This window comes from Eurosta solidaginis, chromosome 1 (genome assembly GCF_040869045.1).
Source record: "Eurosta solidaginis isolate ZX-2024a chromosome 1, ASM4086904v1, whole genome shotgun sequence".
Classification (NCBI taxonomy): Eukaryota; Metazoa; Arthropoda; class Insecta; order Diptera; family Tephritidae; genus Eurosta; species Eurosta solidaginis.
The window spans coordinates 303,074,106-303,100,005 of NC_090319.1; the positions used below are offsets into that span (position 1 = coordinate 303,074,106).

Below are 25,900 nucleotides of genomic sequence, written 5' to 3' on the forward strand. Positions count from 1 at the left end.
GTTTTCTATTGAAGACCTGCTTCCACTTTTATGAAGCGGAATAAGAAAAGATTTCTTCCATATTGTTGGGAAAACGCCATAAATTAAAGATAAATTAAATAAATCTGTTAGCGGCTGATAGATGTTTGCGGCACATTTTTTAAGAAAGTGTGTCGGGATCCTGTCGGGGCCGTATGAATATGATACTTTTAAAGTTTTTAAATAAGATAATACATCTTCTGAAGATATAAATGGAGCTCTGATTGAATAACATGAATCAATATGGTATGGGTATTCATTAGGTGAAACGTTGGTCTCAATAGAGTAATTTGATTTGAAAAATTCCGCAAAGAAGTCGGCGATCTCTTGATCATCGCTGGAAATATTATCTTGGAATTTCATGGATGATGGAAACCCTTTCACCCTGCGTTTAGAGTTTACGAATCCGTAAAATGCCTTCGGGTTGCAAGTTATATTTCTTTTCATTTTACAAAGATAAGATTTGTAACACTTTTTGTTCAATTGAAAATACTTGCAGCGTAGAATCGAGTACTGTAAGTAATGGTTATGTAAACCCGTCTTTTTGAACAACTTGAAAGATCGAGACTTTTTATTCTTTAAAATTTTCAGCTCTTTAGTGAACCATACTTGGCTTGTATCGGAATGTACACAAATCCACTTAGGTACGTATTTTTCAAAAAGACAGTAAATGGTATTGTAAAAGTGAGAAACGCTTTGCTCCACATCAGCATTAAATATTGGCCACACTATTCGAGATAGATCACGATTTAATTTTTTAAAATTGGCCTTCGCAAAGTCGAAGCGATAACTGGAGTCGTATCGTTTATTTCCGCTGTTACAAGCATAATTTACAACTTCGTAAACTATTTTGAGGGAAGGGTGGTAAGCATCTTCAGGTTCAATAATGGGTTCGCATCGACTAATGGAATATTTAGATTCATCATCCACAAAGGCTAAATCTAACACTCTTCCGAATTTATTCGATTGGATGTTGATTTGTTGAAGGCACAGCTCAGACATTCCGTCTAGAAATTGATTGTTGGAAGACTTTGACGAAACTGGTACGATATTAAAGTCAGAGATGCACCATGATATGTGTGGCATATTGAAGTCACCCAAGACAATAATGGAATCGGAAGGCCTTAGCATCGAATTAACAGTTCTTAGCAAGGAAATGTGATTCATATAAACGGACAGTTCAGAAGATGGCGGGATATAACAGATGGCCAAATAAATGTGGATATTTGCTAGTTGTGTGCGTATGCACAAGAACTCAGTTGTATCGGTGGCGGTTACGCAAATCTCTTCAGATGGTATTGAAGAGTGTACAGCAAGCAGAACCCCACCTCCAACCCTGTTCAGGCGGTCATTTCGATATATCTGGTAGTCATTACAGAGGATCTCTGAGTTAAAAACATGAAGTTTCAGCCAGGTTTCGGTTAAAGTAATTATATCGTAGCTTGAGTTAAATGATTTTAAAAACAGTTCTGTTAACTTGGTGTTTAAGCCTCTAACATTTTGGTAAAGTATATCTAAAGCAGATTTTTCGTTCAGTTTTTTGACTCAGTGTTATTAACAGGGATCTTTGCCAAGTTTGGAACACTCTTATTCCGCCTATATTCAAATTCCCGCACAAGTGCCCCAGAGGGCCAAAAATCGTTACTCAAGATAGTGTCAAAATGGTCAATAGGTACATCTAATCTAAAGGAAGATACGTTTCTTTCATAACTAAAATTAAATTTCCGAATTGTTACGTCATGGGTTTTCCTTTTTGAGAAGATATACGATTTCAGATCCTCCTCAGTAGTATCCCTCTCTTGACACGAATATCGATTTTTTAGGAGGGACTACAACCAACTTCCTAGTTCCAGGCTCAGTCGCCTGAGAATGGTTTGCAGGTTCAATATTTTTTCTAGCTGCTAGTTTTGTTGGAGGTGCCTTTGATGTTGAAGGCTCTACTGTAAGAGGACTTGGAGATGCTAAGTTTATTAATTCTGTCGTGCTAGGTGTAGGAACGATTGGGTTCTGGATGTTTTGAACGGGGTCTAGGGTCAATACGCCAGCCGAGACATCAGTTCGTTTTTGTTTGCTGTCACGACTGTCGCTGTTAGCATTAGCAGCTGAATCGGTAATACATTTGAAAGTTTTAAACAAGTTTTCATAATACTTGAATTTATCCCCTAATGTAGAAAGTTCCTTACCGATTTCGGAGAATGCGTTTCGGGTATGTTTGAAAAGCTTAAAAAGATCCACTTCGGTGGATCTGCATTTCAAGCACGACCAACGCACACCTTTGTTATCGTTGATCGCATCACACACCCTTGCTGTCAAACTAGCGCACTTCATATGAGCAAGCTCATCACAAAGCCAGCACGACACGAAACGCTCGGTATCACCTTTCAATTGGCAGCTAACAAAATTGCAAGACATTGTAAGTTAAAGTAAAATTGATTAAACAGACGGAGGCAGTGAAAGTAGTTTGGAGATCACAGTAAGAAAATCACTGTTTGAGCAGTTTGAAGATCACTGCATGAGCAGTTTAAGATCGCTATTAACTGACGCTTAACAACACACAATGCAAACAGCTGTGGCAGTGAAAAGAAAATGAAGTAAATGTGCACGAGCAAATAACAATTGAAAACTGAAAATAAATAAATGCCAATCAAATGCAACAACAAATATGCAAAGTGACTCGGCAAATATGTATGTATGTATGGATGTACACACTTTATCCATTATTTTTAAGATACAATTTATTTTAATAAAGAAAAGCAGAACTTTAAATTGCTGAATGCAGTACACCGTGTTTACACTTATTTTTAGCACAATAATTATTTAAACAAACAAATTTATTGATTTAAGACAAAATAAGGCACAGTAGAAATCAAAACACAACTTCACAGCTTGACGTTCGCACTTGTTGTATTAATAGCTAAACAAGAATAAATTTATTAACACCCAAAGTATGCTTCGTTTATTTAATGAGAAGTCATTTCAATTTTCTGTACAATCAACTTCTATTGTTCTTGTTGTTTAATTTTACTAGTTTTTGGTACAATTTCACTTTTTTACTGCTTTTCACATAACTGTGCTTTTTGCAGCCTTGTCAACCCCAATTTTCATTAATCCTTTTTGTTGTTGGCTTTTATTGCTTTGAATCGCTCATTTCAAAACTGTTCGCAAATATAAATTCAAAGCATCGAAAAATGTTTTCTCGTGTTAAATTGAGCTTTAAACAAAGCTTGAAAGAAGCATACAACAGTCATTTTGGTGGAAACCTAAATTTTTAGATAAGTACATATGTATGTGCTCATCGGCTTCTTGCCCAACAAACAACGTAACTTAGCAGTTGATTAATACAATTGTGAAGTTAGAAATTTATGTTTGAGATATTCTTGTTTTTTTGATATAACGCACGTATATATGGCTAGTTTGTATTTATAGTATCCAAGTTTTTACTAGCTGCTCCGTCGGTATATAGAGTACGAAAAATTTGTTTATTTTTCTACTTTTCAAAAGCTTGAACTTTTACTAAAAGATCGGAATGCAAACCACAGTTAACTAAAAGCTTCGCTAGCACCGGCTCTAAGGAAGCCTCGCCTGAAGATATGCTGCAATATACGTACTATTACCGTTTATAAGTGCGGGAGGGAGAAGTATAGACAAAAATGTCTCATTACACGTTCTTGATAATCACCATCTATTCTAAGATCCCATTCTATATTGTTACATTCTTTCTAAATGAACTGAACTTTTGTATTCCCTTTAGAACTACGAGGCACTTCCAACCCCTTTTTCTGGAACAATGTAGAGCTAGTTTCGAACTAAACGAACCTTTGCGGAATTTGTGCCAAGATAATAACTCCCACTTAAACACATTTGATAGCTCGTACAAATAGGCATAAAACCATTCAATCGGAAATTGTACATTTTGACTGCTGTCTCTGAAAATAATTGAGATGTGAAAATTACAAGTGCATCTTTAAAGCTTTTCTTTGATTCTCATAATATTTGATTCCCACAATATCTGAGCATGTGCCTACCTTTCGGCCATTTACAAAACTCTCCACCAGGAAGCAGCGTTACTAGTAGCTCTGCTTGGAAAATACTGTGATTGGAAGACGGATGTAGAGTGTTCGGACAATACCCCAGCACCATCACAGCACTTCAAACCATACTTCCATATCATGTCGACTGACCAATCCAATCCCGAGGTTGACCTCTTCATAAAGTTCATGCTGTTGTTTTTGTAGCATTGCTTCATCACATCCAATAGGTGCGGCCACTTACAAATTGTCATCAATATCGTCTAACGGAAGTGCCAGGAAACTTGGAGTTTCAAAATGGGTAGACCAGTAAGAAAGGGGTGCTAGAGGCCTTGGTTTCATATTGAGATCGAAAAAATGGTGGTTTTATGTGGTTATATGTTACAGATAGAACATACCTTATGTAGAAACAAGTAAATTTTGGCACAGCCGAAGACCTCATACCTTTCATAAATGGAACTGATGATGTGCGTAGAAATTTCAAAAATTTACTAAATCTGATCGATCGGTCCCATATATATAATACTAGCAGACCCGGCAGAAGTTGTTCTGCCTTAAATTTGGTCTATCTGCATACATTTTAATAAGATTTTCCGTCTAACTCTGCCATCGGGTCCATGTTTTGGCCTATATCTCGCGACCCTAGTCACCCGGTATCAAAGTACTCATTATATAAACCTTCCCCGTGAAAAAATACATATATATGCCAAATTTCATAATAATCGTTCCAGTAGTTTTTGAGTTCATCGATGACATATATACAAACATTATTTCTTGTATATATAGATATACTACCGATCTTAACGATTTTTTCAGACAACCTCATTCAGTAGGCCTCATATGTCATATCCCTGTGAAATTTCAATCATTTAGGTATAAATGAGGTATAAATGGCAAAAACCCGTTTTTTTCAAAAATCGGTCGCTTACGAAAAATGATATTTTGGACACCCAATTAAACCAGATCATCAAATTTAATCAAGATATCTTATAAATTGAGGGACTAATTTGCTTTCAAACAGACATACGGACAAATGGTCAGACGGACATGGCTAAATAAACTCAGCTAGGCATTCTATTCATTTCGGAATGCTTATTGGTGACTCTATATCTTATCCTTTAAAAACTTGCAATTTTGAAGTTCGTGACGAAATTAATATACCATTTCATTTTCATGAAAGGTGTAAAAATCTGAGAGTGCTTTGGTACTCCAATTGTTTGACATTGATGCTGGATCTACTTAGCTTTATATATATGTAGGTCGACATTTTCGAACTACGTCTGATATATTGAAGTCCGAAAACTACTAAATATCTAATTGAAAGAAAATGATCGCTGTAGAGTTTTGTAATGCCTCTTGTGGTTCCAAACTTGGATTGGTAGCTACGAAACCGTTTGAGTTATTCAGATCGATGCATAACTCCCTTGCGTGCTATGTTTCATACAAATATACAAACGGATTTTGGTCCTCTTTGGGCCTCCTAAATCATTTAAAAATTGTATTTTGGCGCCACATGCTGTATTTCTAATGAGCGCCTTTTTTTAGCGCATCGTGCCAGTATGTCCTATTATCTTTATGAAAGGTTTGAAAAGTGGGCGTGGATATCGGTCGCTTTCTCAGACTTTCCATTGAAAATTGAAACTAAAGCAAAAGCTATACAACAAATTCTATAAAATATTTCCGTTCTATATACTAGAAGGTTTGTTTGAACCCCATATACGTACAACTTGAAAGCTACTCAGCTTATCTAACAATGACTGTATTCGTACAAAAATAAAACAATCGATGTTCCAGCAACCCGAAGTTGGGCTAGGGCGGTGACCTAGAGCACATTCGACATGGTCATATCAAATCATTTTCGAGATTTTTATGTAGTATCTTAATGGTGATAGTTTTCGGTACGTATCAGATCTACATATTTCCCCCAGAAATAGTTCCGTCCTTTATGATGCAGCAAACTCTTCTTATAATCAGTACTTGGCATTAATATACTAATAAAATAAGTAAGGAAGGCTAAGTTCAGGTGTAACCGAACATTACATACTCAGCTGAGAGATTTGGAGACAAAATAAAGGAAAATGCCCTGGAATGTGTTTGTAGGTGACATGGGTTTCAAATGGAAGGTATTAAAGATTATTTTAAAAGGGAGTGCGCCATAGTTCTATATGTGGACGCAGTTTCAGGATATCGCCATAAAGGTGGACCAGGGTGACTCTAGAAAGTGTGTTTTATGATATGGGTATCAAAGGTGTTATTGAGTGTTTTCAAAGGGAGTGGGCCTTAGTTCTATAGGTGGACGTCTTTTCGAGATATCACCATAAAGGTGGACCTGGGGTGACTCTAGAATGTGTTGTACGATATGGGTATCAAATTAAAGGTATTAATGAGGGTTTTAAAACGGAGTGGCCCTTATTTGTATATGTGAAAGTGTTTTCGGGATATCGACCAAAATGTGGACCAGGGTGACTCAGAACATCTTCTGTCGGGTACCGATAATTTATTTATATATGTCATACCACGAACAGTATTCCTACCAAGATTCAAAGGGCTTTTGATTTTCTTCTACTTAATATGGTAGGTGTCACTTCCATTTTACAAAGTTTTTTCTAAAGTTATATTTCGTGTCAATAAAACAATCCAATTACCTTACCATGTTTCATCTCTTTTTTCATATTTGGTACAGAATTATGGCATTTTTTCATTTTTCGTAATTTCGATAGCGAAAAAGTTGGCGTGGTCATAGTCGGATTCCGGCCATTTTTTATACCTAGATAAAGTGAGTTCAGATAAGTACGTGACCTAAGTTTAGTAAAGATATATCGCTTTTTCTCAAGTTATCGTGTTAACGGCCGAACGGAAGGACAGACGGTCGACTGTGTATAAAAACTGGGCGTGGCTTCAATTGATTTCACCCATTTGCACAGCAAACAGTTACCGTCATAGAATCTATGCCCCTACCAAATTTCACAAGGATTGGTAAATTTTTGTTCGACTTATGGCCTTAAAAGTATTCTAGACGAATTAAATGAAAAAGGGCGGACCCACGCCCATTTTGAAATTTTCTTTTATTTTTGTATTTTGTTGCACCATATCATTATTGTAGTTGAATGTTGACATAATTTACTTATATACTGCAAAGATAATAAATTTTTGTTGAAATTTGACTTAAAAAAATTTTTTTTCAAGTGGGCGTTTTCGTCATTCGATTTTTCTAATTTTTATTTAGCACACATATAGTAATAGGAGTAACGTGCCTGCCAAAGGTCATCCTGATATCTTCAAATAAAAAAAAATAAAAATTACAGCTTGCAAAATTACCTTCTTTTAAAAGTGGGCGGTGCTACGCCCATTGTCCAAAATTTTACTAATTTTCTATTTTGCGTCATAAGATCAATGCGCCTACCTAGTTTCATCGCTTTATCCGTCTTTGGTAATGAATTATCGCACTTTTTCGGTTTTTCGAAATTTTCGATATCGAAAAAGTAGGCGTGGTTGTAGTCCGATTTCGTTCATTTTAAATAGCGATCTGGAATGAGTGCCCAGGAACCTACATACCAAATTTCATCAAGATATCTCACAATTTACCCAAGTTATCGTGTTTACGGATGGACGGACAGACGGATGGACATGGATAAATGAATTTCTTTTTTCGCCCAGATCATTTTGATATATAGAAGTCTATATCTATCTCGATTAGTTTATGCCGTTACGGATTACCGTTATGCGAACAAAGTCAATATACCCTGTGAGCTGATTATAAAAACTGTGCTTATTCTTCCGGAAGTTTGGGGATCTTTTTATGATTAATTATATTTTTTCCTGTTATTCTTCGTTCAGTATAGAAGAAAAAAATACAGATAAACAGCCACTTTAAAAAAATAAAAAAATAAAATAAAAAATAAAAAAAATCAAATCGCAGTTGCATTAAATCAACAAATAACTGAAGTTTAAAGCGAACTTTAAAGCTTTGAATTGAACTGAGTTTTCAATTCAACAATATTAGTTATGCAGGAAGCTGTTCTGTTATGTCTGTTTTTGTTTTTTGTTTTTATAAAGTGTTCGTATCTGGGTAGTTGTGGTGCATTGATGCATGATAAACGCATTCATATATCTTATGGTGCAGGCAAAACGATTATTGCTTTCCAAATCGTAATGAAAGCTACAAAGTTATTCCACAACATAAAAAAAAAAAACTATAAATGTGAAGCCAATGGCCAAATGAGGGCATGAAATCGCGATAAATAAATATTTTCTCAGATAAACGCGTTAACCACTTTCAAAAACGCTTTTGCAAAAAATTTAGTCACTCTTCAACGCGATGAGTCCAAAATTTAATAGCGCCAGCTTTGGGTATTAAGGTTATCGAATAAAAAAGATAGATTGTATTAAAATTGAAGCACGATGGAGAACGAAAGTTAAACGATAATTAACGAAATTAAAACTTCTGTATTCGGCACTTTATTGTAACGTTTTCTATATACCAGAACTTTCTTGGAGTTACTTAACCTATCGGAAGCCTGAGATGTAGAAAATAATGCCATCCTTCTTCAGGATCTATAAAAGTCAGCTCCCCCACAAAGTTGGTGCGCGAACTATTGGATTTGTCGGAAGGCGTCAGCAGACTTTCGAGCGATACATCCAAATCAAGCCCGATTAAGCACATTTCGGTTTCTTTTTCCAGTTTTTGTTTTCGTTCTGAATATCGAAAATGATGTGTAGACTAGGAGGCGACATTAAACTGTATGCTGATTACTGTTTTATCTTTATCTTCACTTTATATGAAAATAAAGACCATAACTTGCTTAGAACAAAACAGCCAAACAACTTCACTGATTTTATTTTTTAAATGAGCCTGCCTCCGTTTATTAATATCTCGTCATATTACAATTTTTCTAAATCAATCGAGTAAAGAAACATAATTTGTTAAGTCAGCCTAAAAGCAAAGACATCTCTGAATGTAACACAGAAAAACTCATTACCTGAACTCGTGAGTAGTGAAAAAGTTCACTATCTTTCCGAAGTTCCGGAGAATTTAATGGGAGAAAAACAAAATCGAAATGGCCAAGGTAGAGATTCGAAATAGTTTCTTTACGGGACGAAATTGAAAATATGCCACTCAAGAGCACCTAACTTTGGAACTTTCTTTGTTTCATGCAGCTTATTAGATTTAAAAAAAATCTATGCCTGGATATGCGCTCAACTACCACCAATCTACTCTTGAAGACCCCACGTATTTCAAAACTAGGTTGAGTAATCTCTTTCGCAGCCTTCCTAGACGTGGGAGGTATGTGGAATAATTTAAGCCAATACACCGTTAATAACGCCCCAATCAAACGGTTGTAAACTGGTCCTTAGTGTGACTGATTTCTCAGCTTTTCAACGGAAGAATATATTTTCATCGTTGAGAAAGTTTGATACCAAAAGGCACACCCATTACGGTGGTGTTCTTTTCCCAATTATATGGAACCTCCTGTCAAACCCGCTCCATAGTGATACAATCTCGGAGGAGAGAGGGGGGGAGGTTATTATGGCAAGTACTTGTGACCAAGCTCTTGCTTACAGAGGAAAATTCCTTTCGACCTTGTGTAACCTGATTCAGGTCGCATTGCGGGATGTTTCTTTGTGTTCCTCAATGCGGATTCAGCTTCAATTCCGATTAAATGGAGCCTGTCTTATACACTTAACGATGCAAACGGAAGGACAACGTCTTTCAGCGTCAAAATAAAGTGTCAGTTGCATTATACAAGTGTAAAAGGCTAATTGGCAAGATATGCGGTCTAGCTCCCAATATATGCGGGACGGACTGAGGCCGCGATAATTCGACAAATATTGCTGAATGAGGTATTGCTGTGATAGTAGCCAGGCCTGAGCAAGGCATCAAATCAGAATTAGCTGAGAAAATTGCACAGACCAAGTACAATCAACATAAGTGTTGCTCTTAGGACAACGAAATCGAGGTGCTTCAGACTCTTTATCGTACACATTACCAGCTGGCATGATTTGGTAGCGTCAGATCGGTGCTTTGCTGCTGACTGTAGCATATGTACCCATGGGTGTTAAATAAAATGTTGGGTTGAGTGACGGATTTTTTTCAAAGGACCATGACCTGCTACCCAGTTTTAGATTACCTAATTATTGCAACTCGTTCTAGGTAGAAGTATCATGGAAGCCACAGTTTCGATAGGAGAACACATTATGGGCAAGGAAATCTTTATTTTGAGCAACAGCTAAGCGAATAGTAAATCCCTTGGCTCTTACACTTTCAATTCTGAACTAACACTAAGCTGTCGCTGATTTCTTCAGGAGATGGCCCAACTGAACTGTGTACACTTAACAGGGAAACTATATTGTAGACGAAATTTCAGCAGGCAGTACACAACAAAGTCAGGTTTTCTTGACAAAAAGAACGCTTAGACCAGACCAAGATGAGATCTTAAAAGATCGCGTCCCATCTATACCCAAAGTAGGGGCACAATTTCCACATTTGCCGAAGTACTACGAGGGCATTGCCTTTTTGGTAGGCATGTAAAAAGGCTTTCAATGTGCTATTGTCGATGCATTGTAAAGATAACGCAGGGGAGGAAACGGTGGGTCACCTTATATGCAATTGCGCCGCGTTAAGTAATGACAGACAGCGCTATTACGGGGCTTAGAATATACTCGCGGCAGATATGCCTGTCGTAAGGCGCGACTAAAATACTCCAATGATGGAAAGCGTAGCGAAACCCTTTTGAGGGGTTTTGCCAGTGCAATTTATAGCTTCACCAATCCAATTATCAATCTCACCTACCTGTGGCGAATCATGTTTCTTTAGCAGCAGAGGCTCTGGTGACCCCAAGTTCCATGGAACTATGGAGTGGGGAGAGGGATAATATAGAAGGTTCAATGTGCGGCGGTGTCGTTATCGCTACAACAACAACATTAAAAAGAAAGCGCTGTCTGGGGTTGTCTTTCTGAATAATGTAGACTAGTTCGTGGATTACGACATCAAAACGACTTGGCAGATAAAGTATCAGGCCTTTCGAATGGCTCGAAGAGGAGGGCGTGTTTTTATATTATCACAACGGGTCTCCTAACACTAGCCTTTGTGTGCTTGCGCGACAGCCACTTCAACGTCAATTAACATAATCGCTATAGTCTTATTTACTGACGTATTTACCCAATGAAGGCAATTTTTGGAGCGCTCAATTATACCAATTAAAGTTTAACGAACAAATATAACTCTGTCACAGGATCTTATAAAGTTACAACAACAATAATTGATGTGTTTCATATTCGTAAATGATTTGCAAGAAAAATCGCAATTTAACTGCTTCCATTTCATTGCTCACCGCTGTGTTTGCCCACCAATGTTTTTCAACAATTTAAAGTACACAAATATGTTGAGTGTTGATAATTAGTGGGGCAATCGCATTAGCAGTCAGCATCAATTGTTGGTGTAAAATTCAATTGCTGCAAGAATTGAGTTAAATAAAAACCATACAGCAACAACAATAAAGAAGAAAATAAAAACTGAGTGTAGAATAAAGGAAGTAAAAAATAAAAAAAGGAAACGGAAAGGGGGAAAAATGCTAACCGAAACAAAAAGATTAAGCAAAACAAGTTGGTAATTGGAGTATTGGAAAATAGCGGAGAATGCGGAAACACAAACTTTGGATAAAGCGCAATACGAAGCTGACCATAAAACTCCAAACCAATCGAGCAGATGTCGAGATGCAAACACATTTAATGTACGTAAGACCGACTCGTTTAATTCGATGTTTAGTTTGTTGGCCGCCTGTCTAAGGAGAAGGCGGTTCGTTGGGCGGCGGGCGTTGCGGCTTTGGTGTGACGAAAAAAGAAAACAATTGCCGCTATTGACTTTTTTATATTTACCTATCATTTCTAGACTCTTTTTTTGTGCTTTCATTTTTCCTCTCCACAATTTAATGTCTAAAGCTGGAGACATTGGTGCTTTATCGGTAATCATATCGGTAACCTTTTAACAGCTGATTCGACCAACCTTATGAGAATCAATGCAATCGATTATTGGTGCCGCTAAAGTCGTAACCGTATCGTAGCCAACCAATTGGTTTTTGGTTTACCGTCGTAACGATAAACAGTTGATTACTTTAGGGATACGGATACAGCGATACGACATACGGCACCAATGACTCCAGCTTAAGGCGTATTTGATGGAGATCGAGTTGATGTTGTGTGTGTGTGTGTGTGCGTGTGACAAGGCGAAATCTGTATATGGTAAGCTTTTCACCGATATCCTATATATGTATGTACAAATAGCTTTCAATAATCACTTGAAGCAATTTGTGGTTTGCATTTCGTAATGGCTTATCTGCCACAGATCTGGTAGTTATTTCTTTTTCTTTACTCACATTTCGCTTTTGGGCTTTGGGCGATATTAATGAAATAAAAGTGGTTAGAATGAATAAATCGATTGAGGGCATCAAATTAAGGAAGAATTGGGTTTTTTAATTGAACTATGGACTTCTCGTAATGTAGACAAGGAATATTCTCAAAATCTAGGATGTTTTTAAGCTATTGCATAGATTTTATCGCGGGCTTGGCGACTAAATCAAAAAAACCGTAACGGATGTTTGTCAAAAAAGATCCGAAAAGGCTCGAAAAGGTTCGTAAAGGTTCGGTATTAGCAACAGGCCAAATACATAAAATTGGATCTCTATCATAAACAGCGGCGGGCACCACTACATTTACACGGTTACCAAATTGAGAATGTGTTATTAAATACGAACGCGTAGCGAGCACGAAAGAAAAATCAATTATTTATTTAGTTTGATTTCAATGCTTGAACGGTGAACATGTGTTATACGCACACTTTGGTACTCCGTTTTAAGCGCGCGTGCGACACTTCCTCACAGTACGCCCATCAAAATCAAACTCATAGTGTACAAGTCCAAGTGTGTTGACTTCTTTCTGACAGGCACTCGCTTAACGGCATAACGGGAAAATCTGGGTTGCCATTGTTGTTTCGGTTGAAAACGGTCAATTAGGGTTCTGTGCAGAGACGTAAAAGATTGAGACAAAGTGTTGCTCCTGTTCCACAGCATTCTAATTTTATATCATGGCGAAAAGTGTTCAATTCAGAGTTATTGATTTTCATTAAAAGTTTAATTTGTTACGGAGGGTTACTCCTTTAAGTGTAAAAAGCAGAGAAAACGTAGAGTTTTCCAAATTATTGTGAAAAACTTTTTACTTTGAATTTCTGTACCCAAGTTCACTATATTTGTGTAACACAAGAATCTGGAAATCAATTCCTTAACTATGAAAAACTGAAAAATGTACACTTATTGAAAACTCATTTGCACACACAATTTACACTTTGAATTTAATTGTGTTTTATGCACAAAACTTTGAAACTAAAAACAAAATTTTCATTTGTCAGAAAAAATAAAGAAAATACGGCCTGATTTAATGAACTATTCTTGTATTTCGTTAGTTTTTTTAAATATAATTCACACACTTACACTAGTATTGAAACCTTATTGGCTCCCTCGAAAAAAATATAAGAGAAAATACATTGAAAATATAATAGTTTCATCTAGGAGTTTGATTTGTTTGCACTTTCAGCACCATTTTATTTGCAGGAGACTTTCGCAGCTACAAAAATTAAAGCGGATTTACACAGATGCTTTGGTTGTGTTGCATTCATTAATTCATCTGTCGGGCGAAGTATCGAAAAATTTACATAAATGCTTTGGTTGCGTGCCTACGTTTTGACAACGCCATACTAAAAACAATGAAACGCCGTACGTTATCTTTGCTTTAAAGCGACCAAAGCGTTTATATAATTTTGCCCTTATGCATTTGTGTAAACAGCCTTAGAAATGAAATGTTTCCATGTTACACGTGTGGTGCTTTATATTGTGACTCTAATTTAAATAAATTTTGCTTTCCGTATGTTTTCGCATTGTTGCAGGCTACAAATCTTCTAGTATTCTTATTTCCGCGGAAATATATGCAACTATTTCATCTGTAAATACTACAAAGTTTTATGGAACTATCAAATGCAACTCAGCTTGAAGTACTCTTACGTACCAAAAATGCAACTCTAGACCTGAGATTTGCATCAGGTGAGCGAGGCTGTTTGTAGTTTTGAAGTTTATCGCTTAGTTGACACACTTCTATAGTTACACTATGATCAAACTAAAAGAGCTGTCGTTGATTTTCACGAAGTAGCCCTTGTGCTATCGCTTATCGTATACCATGACGGAACGATACAAGGTGGCAGCATGGTGACATACCTACAAACGTAGATAAAAGTTCCATGTACATTGTTTTTGTAAATTCGATGGACAAATGTCAAAATGGTACTGCGACGAAAGTTGATGTATGAAATCAAATAAAAAAAGTTTATAATCAGCTGTCCCATGCTGCCACCTTGTATCGTTACGCCATGTTGTATACATATATGGTCGCTTACAAGCCAAACTAATAAAACCGCACTACGTTTTTTTAGCGCACGCAAACAACCGGCGTTTTTTGCCCAAACCCAAATAAGCATGCGTTGCGACAATGTAAAGCATGTGTGCAAACGTCAAATCTAAATGTCACGCAGAACAGAGATTGGAAATCGAGTTAGGTTTTCACGCAGCAAATTCAATTTGAGTTGCTCTCATACAAGTTGTATGTGCATGAGACATTTTTGACAGAAAATGACTTGCGTGCGTTTATATTAGGTTGGCTTGTTTTTTCTTTGGTTATAAGATCACTTTTCATAAAATTAGAGAAAAGTACATAAAAAAAAAAATAAAAATAAAAATAATCATAATAGAAACAAATTTGCGTTAAAACAATTATAATAAGTATAATTATAGTAGTTACTGACTTGTCAAAAAAATAATGCTGTAAAAGCACCTGAAAATTTGATTCTGAATAATCGTTAATATAGAATTAGATTTCCGAAAAGTTAGAAACGAATCAGAACGAGCTGCAAATGCAATGCATTGAGAGAAAATTGCAATAGCCGATGATAGTGCCGTGACTTTTTAATTTTATTGATTTATTTAAAAAAATTAAATTACATATTTTAAATTCTTTATTTAGATTGAAACACAATGGAATAGTGCCCTCACACACAGATTCTTTGAACGAATTTGAAATAAAAAAAAAATAAATAAATAAATGTAAGGCGCGATAACCTCCGAAGAGATCTAAGGCCAAAATTCTTTTCCAATTTGCGTCGTGCTCCTCTTGATTTTCCCTACAAATTGGCCGGACGGGACCCACATGTTTTATGCTGACTCCGAACGGCATCTGCAAGGCAGATGAGTTTTCACTGAGAGCTTTTCATGGCAGAAATACACCCGGAGCGCTTGCCAAACACTGCCGAGGGGCGACCCCGCTTAGAAAAATTTTCTTCTAATTTAAAAACCTTATTTCTAAAATGTTGATGTTGCTTTTCCCGGGGTGCGAACCCAGGGCATACGGTGTGGTAGGCGGAGCACGCTACCATCACACCACGATGGCCATTGCAATTTTCACAATAAAGAACATCGTTAGCATCCATATATAAAAAATCGATAACTTTTTGATAACAAATCGATATTTGTTCGATGCCAAATCGATAAATTTTCAATAATAAGGAGATACTTCGACGATAACACGGGTCAATACAAAATTTGACTTTGACTTCAAAGCGTTAAATTTCAATTCTTTAGGTCGTAATTTGACGAAAAAAAAATATATGTGGCATGAAAAAGTTTGCTTTCCTATTTAGGAAACCGCTTGAACGAAATTTTTCAAAATCTGTAGTTTTAATTTTTACTTGAAAATGAAACAACTCAAATAAATGTTTTTATTAAGTTTAAATATCGAAATAACTTAAATGATTTAAAAATGTACACTTTTACTTTTTCTTTTATGTTCATAGTTATTTCTTTGTTCATAGTCTCCCATCATGTTTTCATTATATTGGCCTTGATAACGTTGTTCGAAGAAGAGCCTAAAAGCTCGGCTTTATTTTTTGGTAAATTGAAATCTCTAATCAAATCATTAAGTAGCGATTCAGTAGCGATGAAATTGTGTTTTGGTTGTTCTGGTGTCGGTAAAAACTCCTTATCGGCATTGCTTTTATAAGAACTAAGAGACGATCCACTTCTCTGCGATAATTTTTTCGGTGTCTCTGGTACTGGTCGTGTCAGAAAAAAGATATTTTTTTTTTCATTTTGTTTATAATAAAACAGAAAATCATGAAATAAACCTTAGGACAAAGAACAAACAATTTTTTTTGTAGAGTCGTGTAATAAACAGATCATACTTTGATAGGATGAAAAATCGGTAATAAAAACTGCCCCATAACTTCGTATTAGACAAAGAAACTACAGTACCCGGTAGATTTTGTTCTGCCAGAAAATTGGTTTAGATACATTTCAAAAGTAAGCCCCGCTTCTTACTTCACTCTCTCTCCCACTCTGCTACTTTATCTTCAAATATTATACCTTTCATGAAAATGCAATGTTATATAAAGTTTGTCACGAATCTCAAATTTGTAAGTCCTTAATGGAGAAGAGATGGGTCCACTTACAAGTATACCGAAATGATTAGGATGACGGGCTGAGTTTATTTAGCCATGTCTGTAAGTCTGTATGTTTATATGTAAACTAGTCCCTAAATTTTTGCGATTTCTTGATAAAATGCGGTGAGAGGATGTATTTGGGTGTCCGATTAGACATTTGTCGGAATCGGCTGGATCGGACCACTATAGCATATATCCTCCATACAGCTGATTTTTATAAAAAAATATTTTTTGTCATTTATTCTTAGTTTTCGAAGCTGGAGGATTGAAATTTCGCAGGATGATTACATATAAGGCATACATTTTTGTCTCTAAAAATTGTCAAGATCGGTCGTATATATAATATATATCCCGTGCAATCGATTGGTTAGATAAGAGGTTTAATGCAATTTCTCTCCCGTCTTAACCGCTAGAAGCTTCAAAATTTGCAGAATACTTATGAATGTGGCATATATATTGCCCGAAAAAATCTTTAAGATCGGTGATATATAAAATATACATCCCATACAATCGATTGTTCAGATACGGGGTTTAACGTAATTTCTACCCCACTTTAATAGCTAGAAGCTTGAAATTTTACAGGGTGTTTACATGTAAGGCAAATAATTTTCCCTAAAAAATCGTTAAGATCAGTCATATATATAATATATAACCCATACATCCGATTGTTCATATAAGGGGTTCAACCTAATTTCTTTCTCATTTTAATAACTATGGAAATAATTTTGTCTGAAATCGTTAAGATTATAGGCCTTGTAAATAATATATATTCCATACCACATTTTATGAATTTTTGAAATGTCAACACATTATTGCTCAGCTACATTCATGGAAGGTGTGAGATCTTAGACACAGCCGAAGGCTGTACCGTCCTTACTTGTTTCTTCTTATTTTGTCCATTTCTTATTCCATTTATCTTCCGCCATTTACGAACCCATTCCGATTGTATTATCATCGGATTGTAAAGTGTGTTCCGAATTTGAAAGCTCTAGCTCGACGGAAAGATACTCAAAAATGTATAGAAGAGATTTCAAAATTTGCGAACAAGCATGAAAGCGACTTAACGCAAAGGAATTACAAATTCCTGTACATTCGTATTCGCATTAGCAAATGTGAAACAATTCGCATTTTTACCAATTCTTAATCATAAAAATAAAAAATTAAAACTTCAAAGAAAAAAGTTAATGATGCTAGAAGAAGGTTTTCTCTTTCTAAGCAAAATAAGAGCTAACATGATTGAAAAAATTCCTGAACATACGAACAGAGAGATTAATATCTATCTACGAACAATTACCCATTTACCTAGTGTCTGCATATGACATGCTCGTATATATATATGATGTGTACATATCTATTTCTTGAACAATTTATGTTGGAAAATTTTAAAGATTGGCAAGAGTTTATGTAAAATACATATCTTTGTATAATCTGATGTACAGTGTTGACTAAAAGATGAGCATCATTAGTAATGATGACTGTGAAAAGATATGCTTTTTTGCAACAGCGCGTACAAATGTATACAGGGTAAACAAGAAATTTTTTGAATCAAATGAATGTGCTTGGCATGATGCAATGACTCACATTATTAACTGGCAGCCATATCGGATTATGTTTGAGAACAGAGTACCAGTACGCTAATCTAGAAACTTTTGCTACTGACGTTTTATATATCAGTTTTTAGATTCAAAACAGCGAGTTTCTTGGTCTATGCTGTTGTTGTAGCAGTGCTTCACCCTATCCAAAACCACTCACTAATTTTCATCAATATCCCCTGACAGGAGTCCGAAGAAACGTAAAGTTTCAACAAGGTGGAAACAGAGAGATTATTTTTAGTGGCCTTGCTTCTACATTGCAATTGAAAAGATGGTTGGTGTCATCTGTAGACACTTTTACAAGCGGGACATACATTGGACGTGTCAGGGTTGATTCGGAATAGGTAAGGCTTTAACCTGTTGCAGTAGCCAGATCAAAATTGAGCCAGAGTAACGCGCGTCAACGCAATCTCCCCAGTGTGTACCACAACTGCTAATTTTGGGGTATTTCTCTTTATGAATGGAGTTCAACGGTCAATCCCTGACATTGTAGCCCGACGCCTTTTAATGGACGTTTCTGAAGGCCTTGTCATGCTCCTATTTTTCATACAGCTGAGGCCTTAAGTGACGGATTTCTTTGTAGTGCTTACGGAGTTGACTTCTTAAGTTCCTGGTAGGCGGGACCTCTTCAATCAGATATCCGTTTATATGCCAAGGTGACTGGGTATTCATAACAAACTATTTGTTCAACATTTTAATTCTCTCCCTTATGCAGAGTATTAGCGCCTTACTACGTAGATGATGTTATGGAAACAAGAATACATGCTGTGGCAGTTCTGAGTCCGGTGTTTTGACATGCCTTCAGTTTCCTCCAGAATGTTTCTTTAGGCTCGGCTACCATATTGGGGACGCGTAGCTCTCAAACGGCCGGCCAATTGCTTTATAAGTGCTTTATAACGTTTCTTTATCTTTGCCCAAAGTCCTGCCGGCAAGAGACTATAGGATTTTGTTACAACTCTAGACTTCAGGTACAATTGTGGTTGCATGCTCGCCAAAATGTGGATTCTGATCGAGCGTCCATATTTAGTAGTATTTAAGTATTAGGGAGATAGTTGTTGATTTTATATCATAGCCCATTGATGGATGGGCCGGGACCTGTTGCCTTTAGCGTGCATCGGCGTAGGACACAATGGTAACTCCTTCGGGTGCAGAATGGAGCTTCGATATGCAAAATTTAAATAAAAGTGGGGATAGAACACTACCCTGTGGCACCCATTGTTAAATTATTCTGGGTTTGGAAGTTATGTTCCTGAAGTGCAGCGATGCCTGTGGATTACACAGATTATTTGTATGTCACCTTTTTAGACTGAGAGGTAGGGTGTACCCTTGGTTAGGTTTTGAAGTTTGTCCCTTCGGCTTTAATTGTCCTTGGCAGCCAGCCAGAAGAGCAATTTTTAGTTCAACCTCGGCTTCTCAAATATTCCTAATGAAGGTTCTTTGTTCTTCCTTGAGAGCTGAACTGAGTCAGTTTTGAAATCTAAAATTCGATCGGAATATATTTATTAGGCCGGGTCGATTTGTGGGGAGGCAAAAAAATCGCCCATTGCTCTGTGAAAATCATATTCTAGGGATCAAAATAAGAAACTTTGCCGAAGGAACCATACCTCTAAAACGAATTCTGGTGTCCCCCAATTTGGGGCGAACTTTTGGGTAGGGGCAAATTTTGAAAAATCCAATCGAGCCAAATGTATGACCGACCCCCACTAACTTTGGAGGCCCGACCCACCGATGCCAGTGGCACACCCCCTGGAACCCCCCTGGGGGTTCACCATACAAACATTTCAAATTATTTTATTGCAAATTTTTTTATTTGTTTATACGTAATCGACCCGCTCTAATATTTATATTTATTTATTTATCTATGTATAATTTACAGATGGTCGATTTAGAATTTGGCCTTTATATTACGTCGCTTTCAGTATAAAAGTGAGTAATTTTGTTGTCGATTTTTTAATAACTACCAAACTTGGAACATACTTAAGAACTGGATGACAAGGCAACATGAGAGAAAAAAACAGATCGAGATACTTATAGATCTTTTGAAAATTCATACCGTGAATATTGCGATCGCTTTGAAATACTTTCTCATTGAGCTAGAAACTTGAAGCTTTAAGCTTAGTTCAGGACTACGAGGCAATGCAGCGAAAAGGGGAAAAGGAAATGAAAGTTCGGTTTTAAGTAACTTTTTAATGAAATAGAAACTTGAAACCTAATTCGGGGCACCGACACAATGCAATAAACTGATGACCATCGATGAGTTAGAGACTTGAATTTATAAATGTTGTACAGAAACTAATTACAGATTAACACCTTTGACAAAAAGTGTTAGGTGTCGCACAAATTGATATTTGAGAAAATTGAACGGATTGGAAGGAATCTCGCAATTCACTTTTGAGAGACTCCCCGTTGAGCTAAAAACTGTATGCCTGCTAGGTAGTTGAGAACTCAAAGGCAATGCATTAAATAATGGGAGAAATTCCGATAGGAGGCGTTCAAGGCGAGATATATAAAAATGATCTACATTTTAACGCCTTAAGCAACAAAAAGTTCGCAGGTTCGGGAAAATAGGTCAAAAGGAGAAAGCCTTTTACCGAATTTCATTATAATTTTTATGAAATACATCATGCACCCTGTATATAAACCTGCACGTTTCATATGTATATTCGCTTTCTGTAGGCGCCGTATTCGAGGATTTAAAGAGTAACGAGTGCACTTAGGCGAGCTTCGTATATAAATAGACCGTTACAAAATTAATGAATGTTTTCAGTTCGAAATATATGACATTGATAACCTGTTTTATCGTGATACAATTTTCTTACAGTTTTGTGAAGATTCGGCAACCTAAGCAACATTCACGATGGTTAACAACACCCAATCGACTTATCCAGGCGATATCTCGATTTCTTACACAGAGCCTCACCGATTCTTCGATACATGCGCGTTTTTTGCTAACAGTGCTTCGCTCCATACAATAGGTGCGCTTACTCAGAAGTTGTTATCAAAGCCCTCTAACGGGAGTCCAAGAAAAATAGCAGCTTATACAAGGTTGGACTACAGGGATGCTGCTGAAAAGATGGTTGGTGTCATGTGGGGATACATCGTGTACTGGGCTTGCATTACTTATGCTGGGTTTAATTCTGTACGAGTAAATTTTTAACCTGTTGAAAAATGCAGAACGAAGTTGGGAAAGAGTGACTCGTGTCTCCCTGTGCAGTCTACTTTCATTTTCTGCAATTGTCGGATACTCTATATTGATAAGGGTGTTGACCGAACGCCACCTATAGAAGGTGTCTACCGACTCAGTGTGGATTAAGCTCAGGACCTCATTATGCTTACCTGTATCAAAGGACTTAGTTGGTAGATGCTGGATCTCATCGTAGTGCCTGCGAAAAGTTTGTTTGCTGGGATATCCCCCCATGTGACAATTCTTTTAATTCAAATCTTTTGCTTCACTTACATGGTGGTCGTCAGGATCAAAAGATGACGTCCCATTGTATTTGTGTATGCAGTATCTTGGCAGACTGGCAGCCATTTCCAGAGTATGTTTTTTAAGCCAGGCAACCAAACTGACGACGCTTTGCACATGAGCGGGCGGCTTATTGCTTTATAAGTTGTTAGCAGCATTTCTTTATCCTAGCCCCAGGTGCTGACAACAAGCGACTTGAGAATTTTGTTGCAGCCTTATAGCTTGGATACAATTTCGAAGGCACTCACCTTGAGGGTAAGAGTGTTGTCGAAAGTTAGACTTTAGATCTTTTGGTGACTGATAGTGGGTAGACTAATGCCATCGTCTTGATGTTCCTTTACTTGCGTCATCTGTTCCTTCCACGTCGTAAATCTAGTGGCCTTGGACTTGGTCGGTGACAGGTTCAGATCGCGCAATATGAAAAAATTAGAAAGGCTGGTGAGATAGTTATTTATTTTGGAAATATATTCGTCTATTTAACGCTCAGATCCTGTTGCCATTACTGTGCAGTCCTCGGAATGGGAAATAATGGTAACTCCTTCTGATGATGAAGGTAGGTTGAAGTAGTTTGCCGTGGTTGATCGTGTCGCAAGCTTTTGACAGGCCATGAGCACGGTCCTATGATGGAATTTTGGCCGGTAGACTCGGCAAATTATCTGCGTAGTTATGGGGAGTATCTCTATCGTTAATAAAACAACAGTAGAACGACCTGCAACGTCTTGGCTAGTGGCGAAGGAGTGATATCGCAAGATAGGACGCACCTTCGTTAGCTGGTTTCCAGTATTTAGTAGCGGACTCATTCTCGTCATCTTCCATATTTCTGGAATGACTAGGGTCTTTAATGACATGTTTTAAATGTGCATCAGGTATCTTACTCCCTCGCCAATCGCTATACCGACTGGAACTATTGACTTGGAGCCCTTGACCTTTTTGATGGCTATTTTAGCAACTATGGGGGTGACGGTAATCGCCAACACGTCTTGGTTGTGTTCCTGTGTCATTATATTCGGGTTGTGAAGCGAAGAATTGATTTGTGAAGGTCTTGAAATCTTTCCAATTCACTTTTTTGAAATCAACATATAAAGGTTCGCCATTCAAATGTAATAAAATTTGTAGATCGCTGGATTGTACGGGCTGGTGGTCGGATAAGTCCTGAGCTCACGATGGAGATGTTTGGCAATTTCCTCAAATTCGAGAGGGGTAACGCCATTTAATGCACACAGAGTCGTAATAAGGAGGAGGTCGTGCATGTACCAGCTATCATGGATCGAGCTCAAAAGCAGGGAGATCATCGTCATGCTGTATATTCAAAAGCCTTAGACAGGTGATTATGGGATCCTCTACTGTAGTAGATACCTACATTACCAATGCTGGCCTGCGAGAAGATAAGAGGTTACTCAAATAGACTTACAGGCGTCTAGTCCCACATCTGCGCAAATTAGTACTCTTGGGCCTGTGATAGAATAGCAATATAAGGCCAGGGGTCGAACCGTTACATACGATCCGTGATCGAATGCCGTTTTTTAAATCACTTTAGCTCTAAAATGGTGCATTGGATTAGTGAAATATGTGAACTACGGACAATGCGTACTCACAAAATCCATAATACATATATCATTATTTTTTTTTAAACAGTAGGATAGTCTTATTTTCATCGATTTTCGATCCGTTATCAGGATGAAACCTTCCCCTGAATCCAAATGGGCCTCTGCAACCTGAAGGGTCATTGCCACAGAAAGCTTTGGAAGAAAATGCCAAGCACATATCTATGTTTGTTTTTTTTTTTTTTTGTAAACCGTCTAATGCAGTATGCACAGAGTTCAGGAAGGCCAGGTTAAAAGTATTAAATGACAATCATTATTTTATTTTATGTTGTCATAGTGAAAAATATGGCACATTTATGATAAACGGAAATATGAGTGAAGTAATGGTACACCAACACAGTGATGTAACACAACAACAAAGAATCTACACTGCCTGAAATAAGAGAAAATAATGAATAAAAGACGCTTGTAGTATTAGAAGAAAAGGAGAATATGAAGAATCCTTTCGAGTTAGTTGAATAAAAATGCAAGACACTGATGAAAGAGCAGCAATGGGGCGTCACATTGCGCATTACGCTGCTGGAGCCTGAGAGCTGAAGTGCAATGAAGCAACAAAGAATAAAAGGAGTATTTGCATTGTTACCATACGTTGACACTCAACTGAACTGAGTGGGATACTGCAGCAGCAAGTTTCATACAGGAATTTCATATACATATATGAAAGTACAGTACAGCCAGAAAGTATTAGGACAAGATAAAAAAAGATGTTGGTTTTGAAATAGCCTCAGAATTGTATTTTTCCAGATTGCAAATGGTCAAGCGAATGGAAATATCCGTCGAATTGCGAGCCGGTGGAAAGTCACTTCGGCCAGTAAATGAACAGAAAAGACTGAAGTTCGCTTAAGAACATATTGACTGCAAGATTGATCAGTGGAAACGAGTTTTATGGTCAGAAGAATTAAAATTCGATCTTTTCGGTAGCCATAGGCCTCAATATGTTTGCAGAAACGTTAATGAAAGATTCAAATCAGATTGCATTGTGCCAACTGTAAAATATGGCGGTGGCTCAATGATTGTTTGGGGCTGTTTCAGCTTCGCTGGCGTTGGCTAACTAAAAAAAAAATTGAAGGAATTATGAATAAAGAGCATTATAACAGTATACCACAACGCCATGCAATAACAACTGGCATTAATTTGATTTGTCGTGGATTCATTTACGACGAAGGTTACGCTCCGAAACATACATCAAAACATTGTACGAAACGAAAAAAGAGACCCACTTGACCTTGATACAATGGAGTGGCCACTAAATCCCCCCATCTAAGCGCCATCGAGCTATTGTGGGAAATATTGGATTGACGTGTGAGAGATCAAAAAGCCAACAAGCGTTCCTGACCTCTGGGGTCATTTGAACGAAGCGTGGAATAATACTCCACATCAAAAACTTCAAAAGCTCATCTAAAGAATGCCGAAATTGTGTGCTGCAATATTGATTATGCATTGAGCAAAACGCGGCCATTTTCAAGAAAATCGCGTAAAGTAACATACTCACTGTTTCTTTATAAATTTTTATGGAACTTTCAGTAAAAATTATCAAAAATGTCTTCGGATCATAGAACTAAGTTGAATGTACAAAACTACTGCGAATATGTGAATAATATTTTAATAAATGATACGATAAACTGACAAAAACTAATTTTTTCAATTGGTTCTAATACTTTCCGACTGTACTGTATGTAAGAAAATATTTGTGAGTATATTCCCATATGGGCTGGAATGTCGCAGCTTGTTGATGTGTCATCATAATAAAAATGTCATATATTAACACGTAACAATCGTTAGCTTTTGTATTCTGTACGGTGCGTGATAGCATTCCGGTGATATATTCAACATCATGTGAAAGCTGACAATGCAGAAAATTAAAAGGACCTACAATGTATGCAACAAGTTGTGCAAGTATCAAATGTACAAGTTGCGCCTTGATCAGTGGGGGTCATTAGGTACACGTATTTGCTTCTTCTCACTGGTTATTTTCGTTTGTAAAAATATATTATTTAAGGCCTCGGTACAATGACATTTTACTTAAAGATGCATTTAAGACATGCTTACGCATTCCAGTAACATAGCTACAGTCAACCAAGATGTTACGTTTGTAAATATGAAGGAACTTCGGACTTGGCAACTGAAGTTTATTTCTTTATTATTTATTTATTTATTTACTGCCGATTCACATACAAAATTTTGCGAAGCACTGTCATAAACATTCTTCCTATACAACAAAAATACTAGCTAACATATTTTGTATCGTATTCATTTGTTATATTGCAGTTTTTTGTTGCGAAAAATGTTATAAAAGTTATCAACGAGTGGGAAAAAAAATTTCACTTGCAAAGTGTGCCAACACCCTTTGCCACAGCAACTGTCGAATTTTTATTTTTATGCTTTGCTTGCAACAAAAGTTTCAAGTTGGCTACTTTTTTATGTCAGATGGCGACAGTGTCGCCCAATCTACTGTTCTTCATAAAAATGCGTGCAGTCTGCTCATAACGCATAAGATTGTGTTAAACGCTTCTATATGAAGAACTGCTTATGTGACGGGGCTTTTACGCATAAAGATTAGTTTTGACAAATAATGGTATGTATTTCAATCTTCTTCCCTTTCATTGTTCGCATGGAAACCAGTCGTATTATGTAATTTGTCTGCTTCCTTTTGTCAAACA

The 25,900-nt window shown here is 36.9% G+C and overlaps 1 protein-coding gene across 10 annotated transcripts in view; it reads left to right on the forward strand.

The window, feature by feature from the left end:
* The window catches only part of LOC137237551 (uncharacterized), a 1,245,508-nt gene that overhangs the window by 280,562 nt on the left and 939,046 nt on the right, over positions 1–25,900 (forward strand). The window contains exon 1 of one of the 10 annotated variants that reach the window (XM_067761309.1): positions 14,030–14,134. The exons of the other annotated variants lie outside the window; for them this stretch is intronic. The gene's annotated coding sequence lies outside the window, so the exon portion shown is untranslated. Of the gene's footprint in view, positions 1–14,029; positions 14,135–25,900 lie in introns of those variants that run through there. 10 annotated transcript variants of the gene reach the window in all.